Source organism: Musca domestica, unplaced genomic scaffold, assembly GCF_030504385.1.
Source record: "Musca domestica strain aabys unplaced genomic scaffold, Musca_domestica.polishedcontigs.V.1.1 1, whole genome shotgun sequence".
In the NCBI taxonomy this organism is placed as follows: domain Eukaryota; kingdom Metazoa; phylum Arthropoda; class Insecta; order Diptera; family Muscidae; genus Musca; species Musca domestica.
Window position 1 is genome coordinate 6,515,423 of NW_026712114.1, and position 8,261 is coordinate 6,523,683.

Here is an 8,261-nt window from a genome sequence, read left to right on the forward strand (position 1 = left end):
ATCTTCAGAGAATATTATAATCGGAGAATTTTAAGAGATCTTTGTTCATGGAATCGACTTTGATCTTATCATCATCACCCAATATATTCCAGTCTTAAAAAATCCTATGAAGGCTGATTTTAGTTGAGGGTACATAAGCAGCTTGGCATCATGGCTAGCCATATTAATGCAAATTATGCATAAGGGGAAACGACGGCAGGATTCAAGTGCGGCTCTTGGATTCCTTTATGACATGACATAAAATATGACATGATAAGACTGCTTATGTACTCACACCTTTAGAGCCTTCATTGTGAATTTTTTATACCCTCAGCCATATGGCTACAGAGGGTATATATCATTTGATACGGCAAAAACGTGCCTAGTCGAAATAACGGTTTTAGACCCTAGGTCTCTTTGGACCAAATCCGTTTCAGAACATTTCGAGTCGATCTAGCGATGTCCGTCCGTCCGTCCGTCCGTCCGTCTGTCTGTCTGTCTGTCTGTCTGGCTGGCTGGTGCGCACGATAACTCTCGAAGGGAGTATCCAATTTGGTCCAAACTTGGTACATCGTAATATTTTTGTCAAACTTAGATCGAGTTCGGAGATGGGCAATATCGGTCCACTCCTTCTGGTAACTCCCCCACAAAAGTTCGAAATTTTCAAAAAATTTAATTTTTGCACAGAAAGAGAAATTATAGTCCAATTTTGCTCCAACTTTGCAAATCTTAATATTTGAGTCAGTGTGAGGTCGGGTGTGAAAATGGAAAATATCGGCCCACTCCATCAAGTACCTCCCCCACAAATGGTAAAAATTTTGAATAATTACAACTCTCATAAAATGTGATGTAAGTGTCCGATTGTCTTAAAATTTTACACATCCCAATATTTATATTAATCCAAGGTCTGGTGTTAAGATGGAATATATCGGTCCACTCCTTCTGGTACCTCCCCCACAAAAGGTCGAAATTTTCAAACAAAAAAAAAATATATTTTTTTTTGCACAGAAAGAGAAAGAATAATTCGATTATTCTGCTACCTTGCAAATCCTAATATTTGCATCATTGCTAGGTCTGGTGCGAAAATGGAGAATATCGGTCCACTCCTTCTGGTACCTCCCCCACAAAGGGTCAAAACTTTAAATAATCACAACTCTCATAAAATGTGATGTAAGAGTCTGATTGTCTTGAAATTTCACACATCCCAATATTTATATTAACCCAAGATCTGATGTTAAGATGGAATATACCGGTCCACTCCTTCTGGTACCTCCCCCACAAAAGGTCGAAATTTGCAAAAAATATATTTTTTGCACAAAAAGAGAAAGGATAATCCGATTTTGCTCTCACTTTGCAAATCCTAATATTTGCATCAGTTCTACGTTAGGTGTAAAAATGGACAATATCGGTTCACTCCTTCAAGTACCTCCCCCACAAATGGTCAAAATTTTGAATAATTACAACTCTCATAAAATGTGATGTATGAGTCCGATTGTCTTCGAATGGCGCACATCCCAATATTTATATTAACCCAAGCTCTGGCGTTAAGATGAAGTATATCGGTCCACATCTTATGGTACCTCCCCCACAAATGGTCGAAAATTTGAGATATATATTTTCTGCACAGAAAGGAAGCAATAATCTAATTTTGAAAAACATAAGGCTCAAAGAAAGCGAAATAAGGATTAAACTCTTTTCAAATTTCACACATACAAATTATTTTTGCTAACACCAGATCTGTTTTGAAGATGATCCTATATATCGGCGAACAACTTCTGGCACCTCACCCACAAAGAGACACATTTTTCAATATTTTTATCTGTCATAAATTGCGAAACAACTCAGTGATTCTTTACAATTCCTATATCCATCTGCTAGAATAATATTTATATCATATTTATGTAGGTCCGATACGAAATTGACAATATTGACCCATTCTTTAAAAACCCACTCCATAGAGGGTGAAGAGAGCTGAGGGTATACATCTGTCGGCAAAGCCGACCGATACTTTTTTACTTGTTTTAAATATATATTGATGGACTATCAGGGTTGTCATATTCGATTTTTAAAAATATATTTTCATGGAATATTATGTTTTTTTTTAAACATTTGCTTTGGGGTTATCAGGATCATAATCGTGGATTTTAAAGAATACTTTTTTAAGAATATTATTTTTATACCCTCAGCCATATGGCTACAGAGGGTATATATCATTTGATACGGCCAAAACGTGCCTAGTCGAAATAACGGTTTTAGACCCTAGGTCTCTTTGGACCAAATCCGTTTCAGAACATTTCGAGTCGATCTAGCGATGTCCGTCCGTCCGTCCGTCCGTCCGTCTGTCTGTCTGTCTGTCTGTCTGGCTGGCTGGTGCGCACGATAACTCTCGAAGGGAGTATCCAATTTGGTCCAAACTTGGTACATCGTAATATTTTTGTCAAACTTAGATCGAGTTCGGAGATGGGCAATATCGGTCCACTCCTTCTGGTACCTCCCCCACAAAAGTTCGAAATTTTAAAAAAATTTAATTTTTGCACAGAAAGAGAAATTATAGTCCGATTTTGCTCCAACTTTGCAAATCTTAATATTTGCGTCAGTGTGAGGTCGGGTGTGAAAATGGAAAATATCGGCCCACTCCATCAAGTACCTCCCCCCCAAAAATGGTAAAAATTTTGAATAATTACAACTCTCATAAAATGTGATGTAAATGTCCGATTGTCTTAAAATTTTACACATCCCAATATTTATCTTAACCCAAGGTCTGGTGTTAAGATGGAATATATCGGTCCACTCCTTCTGGTACCTCCCCCACAAAAGGTCGAAATTTTCAAAAAAAAATATTTTTTTTTTGCACAGAAAGAGAAAGAATAATTCGATTATTCTGCTACTTTGCAAATCCTAATATTTGCATCATTGCTAGGTCTGGTGCGAAAATGGAGAATGTCGGTCCACTTCTTCTGGTACCTCCCCCACAAAGGGTCAAAACTTTAAATAATCACAACTCTCATAAAATGTGATGTAAGAGTCTGATTGTCTTGAAATTTCACACATCCCAATATTTATATTAACCCAAGATCTGATGTTAAGATGGAATATATCGGTCCACTCCTTCTGGTACCTCCCCCACAAAAGGTCGAAATTTGCAAAAAATATATTTTTTGCACAAAAAGAGAAAGGATAATCCGATTTTGCTCTCACTTTGCAAATCCTAATACTTGCATCAGTTCTACGTTAGGTGTAAAAATGGACAATATCGGTTGACTCCTTCAAGTACCTCCCCCACAAATGGTCAAAATTTTGAATAATTACAACTCTCATAAAATGTGATGTATGAGTCCGATTGTCTTCGAATGGCGCACATCCCAATATTTATATTAACCCAAGCTCTGGTGTTAAGATGAAGTATATCGGTCCACATCTTATGGTACCTCCCCCACAAATGGTCGAAATTTTGAGATATATATTTTCTGCACAGAAAGGAAGCAATAATCTAATTTTGAAAAACATAACGCTCAAAGAAAGCGAAATAAGGATTCAACTCTTTTCAAATTTCACACATACAAATTATTTTTGCTAACACCAGATCTGTTTTGAAGATGATCCTATATGTCTGCGAACACCTTCTGGTACCTCACCCACAAAGAGACACATTTTTCAATATTTTTATCTGTCATAAATTGCGAAACAACTCAGTGAATCTTTACAATTGCTATATCCATCTGTTATAATAATATTTATATCATATTTATGTAGGCCCGATACGAAATTGACAATATTGACCCATTCTTTAAAAACCCACTCCATAGAGGGTGAAGAGGGCTGAGGGTATACATCTGTCGGCAAAGCCGACCGATACTTTTTTACTTGTTTTTTAAATATTTTTAATTAAATTTAATTATTTGTATTTTTTTTTATTATTTTTTATTAAAAATATTTTTTTAATGTTTTAAAAATATATTATCTCGGACTATCGGATCTATAATCGTGGGTTTTAAATTTAAGACTTGAAGTAGGTTTCCCCTATGTTTTCTAGTCGTTATTGGTACAACAAACTTTTAATGTTTACAATTCAAAATATATATTTAATTTAGACATTATCTTTATTAACAGCTTTCTTGACGTCATTAATATAATATTATTAATCCATCCCCATTTCTATCTCTAATTGAATATTTATTTTGCCAATTCTATGAGAAATATTACAACTTGAATTATTTATTTAGTATTTTTTTATCAGACAACCTGTCGAGTGAAACCACAGAAATTAGTAAAACCCTGCAGTTCATTGATATGGGTCACAAAATATTCTCCTTTCAAATGAGACGGAAACCTGTTGACTAAGCCATTTACAAAGTCCAAAACGGAAGGTTATTCAATTTTACAAAAACAAATAACAAAAAAAAAAGGTAAATATTATCTAAATGAACAGATTTCAATTTTAGTAGACCTTCAACTCAATTTAGATTGTATTTTTAACTAGGGGGATTAAAAGATTTCTTAGCAACAGAGCTTTGATGCGACAGTAAAAAAAATTACAAGGAAGTGTTACACAATCCTAGGATACGGATACGTATCTTATCGAAATAACGGTTTTAGACCCTAGGTCTCTTTGGACCAAATCCGTTTGAGGACATTTAGAGTCGATCTAGCGATGTCCGTCCATCTGTCTGTATACGATTTGATCCAAACTTGGTACATGGTAATACTATTGTCAAACTTATACCTAGTTCGGAGATTGGCAATATCGGTCCATTCCTTCTGGTAACTCCCTCACAAAAGGTCGACATTTTCAAATAAAATATTTTACTGCACATAAATAGAAAGGATAATCCAATTTTGCTCCAACTTTGCAAATCATAGTATTTACATCAGTGCTAGGTCAGGTGCGAAAATGGACAATCATCAAGTACCTAGCCCACAAAGTGTCAGAATTTTTAACAATTATAACTCCTATAAAATGTGATATAAGAGTCCGATTGTCTTCAAACTATACACATCACAATATTTTTATTAATCCAAGGTCTGGTGGGAAGATGGAATACATTGGTCCAGTCCTTCTGGTATCTCCCACACAAAGGGTCAAAATTTTGAATATCCATGAAGCTCATAAAACGCGAAATTAACATCCGATTTCATTTAGGCTTGGGTTTCTTTATATTTCACACATCTCATTAATTCTACTAACACAAGATCTGCTGTGAAAATAGGAAATATAGCTCCACTGCTTCTTGTATCTCCCTCACAAAGGGTCAAAATTTTGAATATCCGTGAAGCTCATAAAACTCGAAATTAACATCCGATTTCATTTAGGCTTGGCACAACTCAATATTTCCATCAACACAAGATCTGTTATAAAGATGGTAGAGATAGGACAATTCCTTCTGGTACCTCCCCCACAAAGGGTCAAAATTTTGAATATCCATGAAGCTCATAAAACGCGAAATTAACATCCGATTTCATTTAGGCTTGGGTTTCTTTATATTTCACACATCTCATTAATTCTACTAACACAAGATCTGCTGTGAAAATAGGAAATATAGCTCCACTGCTTCTTGTATCTCCCTCACAAAGGGTCAAAATTTTGAATATCCGTGAAGCTCATAAAACTCGAAATTAACATCCGATTTCATTTAGGCTTGGCACAACTCAATATTTCCATCAACACAAGATCTGTTATAAAGATGGTAGAGATAGGACAATTCCTTCTGGTACCTCCCCCACAAAGGGTCAAAATTTTGAATAACCAAAACGATTATAAAATCCGAATTAAGCATTCGGTTCTCTTCTTATATTGCACACATCTCATTAATTCTACTAACCCAAGGTCTGGTGTGAAGATGGAATATATCGGTCCAGTCCTTCTGGTATCTCCCCCACAAAGGGTCAAAATTTTGAATATCCATGAAGCTCTTAGAACGTGAAATTAACATCCGATTCCATTCACACTAGGCAAATCTCAATATTTCCATCAACACAAAATCTGTTATAAATATGGTAGAGATAGGACCATTCCTTCTGGTACCTCCCCCACAAAGGGTCAAATTTTTGAACATTCATGAAACTCATAAAAAACGAAATTAACATCCGATTCCATTCAGACTTGGTACATCTCAAAATTTCCATCAACGCAAGATCTGTTAAAAATATGGTAGAAATCAGACCATTCCTTCTGGTACATAGGGTCCAAGATTTTGAAAAACAAAACTATCAAAGAAAGCGAAATAAGAATCCAACATTTTTGAACATTTTTGCTAAACTGTTTTGAAGAAGATATATACTTGCAAACCCCTTCTGGTACCTCACACACTAAGGGTCACAATTTTTAAAATTTGTATCTATCTGATTTAGGTCCGACACAAAATGGACAATATTGGCCCATTTCTTTGGAACCTACTCAATAGAGGATAAACAATTTGTATAATTATAACAGAAATCAAAATATATTTAAATACTCGAATATTGGCTGAGGGTATACATCTGTCGGCAAAACCGACTGATACTCTTTAACTTGTTTTTGAAAACAAAAAATGGTTGTTCTTTTTAAGCTGATAGGTGAAAGTAATATGAAATTTAGTTTTAGGCGAACGGAGTCAAAGGAAAAAATATTCCATACGAAATCTTCAAAATCACCACAGAATCTCATAAAAATATTGTAATTAATACCAGTTGGGAAAAATCTAAACAAATAAATTAATTGTAATACATTTAAATAAACAAAGTTCAAGGTTTCCAAAAAAAGAAATGCATCTTTCTCTGGCGAAACGAGTAATTTTTCTTAATTGGAATAACCAATTTCATTATTGCTTTTTTTATAAACAAAAAAAATCTATAACAATTTATATGCGTAGCAATTTGCATAAATATTTTGTAAAATAAAATGTTCAAAGATACGAAATAAAATAAAATCAAGTTCCGATAAATGACGTCTTTCACATGAAATCATCTGATATTTATGGAATCCATTAAAACTTCCTCTGAATCAAGACCCCTTTTTGGATCCATACAAATTTCTTGAAATGGAAAATTTTTTGTGCTAAGGGGATTTTTTCCTTTTCTCCGTTTTAAAAGATGAATAAGAATTTCATTAATGATTACAGTGTGGAAAGTTTTTGTCATCATGATCTCAGGGGTGGGAAGTTGCAAGTAAAGGTAATAAATAGGTTGGTAGACTATATCGAAAACCTACTCATTGGAAATTTCAGCAAGAGGCTGACAATAAAAAATTCCCAAAACATTTGCGTGAAGGTGAAAATACATAAAACAAGAAACGAGGGTTACCAAGTATAAATTGTGGGCCGAAATTGATCTAAGTCACACTAAAGCTCCTTTGTTCTTTTGCGAAGAAGCCAGTCAATGACTTAGCCCAGTCAAAAAGGGGATTTTCGTATTCTCATCTTAAGATCGTAAACACTGCTACCATTTTTTAATATAAACCGTGATACAGGACTCGTATGTTTTTTTTTATTACAGGAAGAGTTTTAATTATTTAATTATTATTATTTTTTTTTTTTTTTTGAAAACAATATTGTTGATGTCACTGGGTTAAGTTTTCGTTTTTTTTTATCTTTTTTCATATATGATTTAATTATTATATTTTATATAAATATGCCGTTATTTTAACACCTTGTAATGATCCTTTGTTTTTTTTAGTTGCCATGAGATTTTTATTTTAGAACTGGTTTATTAAAATTATTTTAATTTCATACATCAGAGTGTGGCGATTCCAAATTAAATGATAATTTATTTAAATTCTTAAAGTCCGATTACACATTATATTATAGAGCCATATGTAAAGTGACCTTTTCATATTTTACAGCATACTTTAAGGAGCGCCCAACAATTTTTAAACTTAAACAAGTGAAAAAGCAGCTAAGTTTGACCGGGCCGAACTTTGTACACCCTCCACCATTTGGAACAAAATCGGAAATTTTCAAAACCAAAAAAAAAAAAAAAATCCGTTAAAAATGTCGTTAAAATCTAAAAATACCGAATATAGCCGTTATATATCTATACGAAAATTGCAACCTGCATAGGCATAGGCAACTGAAAAATCCGGCGAATAATGTCGGTAAAATTATCTAAATACCGAATATAGGGAGCTACCGATGTATCAGGGCTATACGAAAATCTGGGCCTGCATAGGGAATTTTCTGTTACAGGCTTTAGTACCTATTAGGAACTTCAAATACGAAATTTCAAGGAATTTATGTGAATATTGTTCCTAAAATCGTCAATATACCAAATATAGGGAGTTACTGATATATGGGGCCCATAAGAAGACC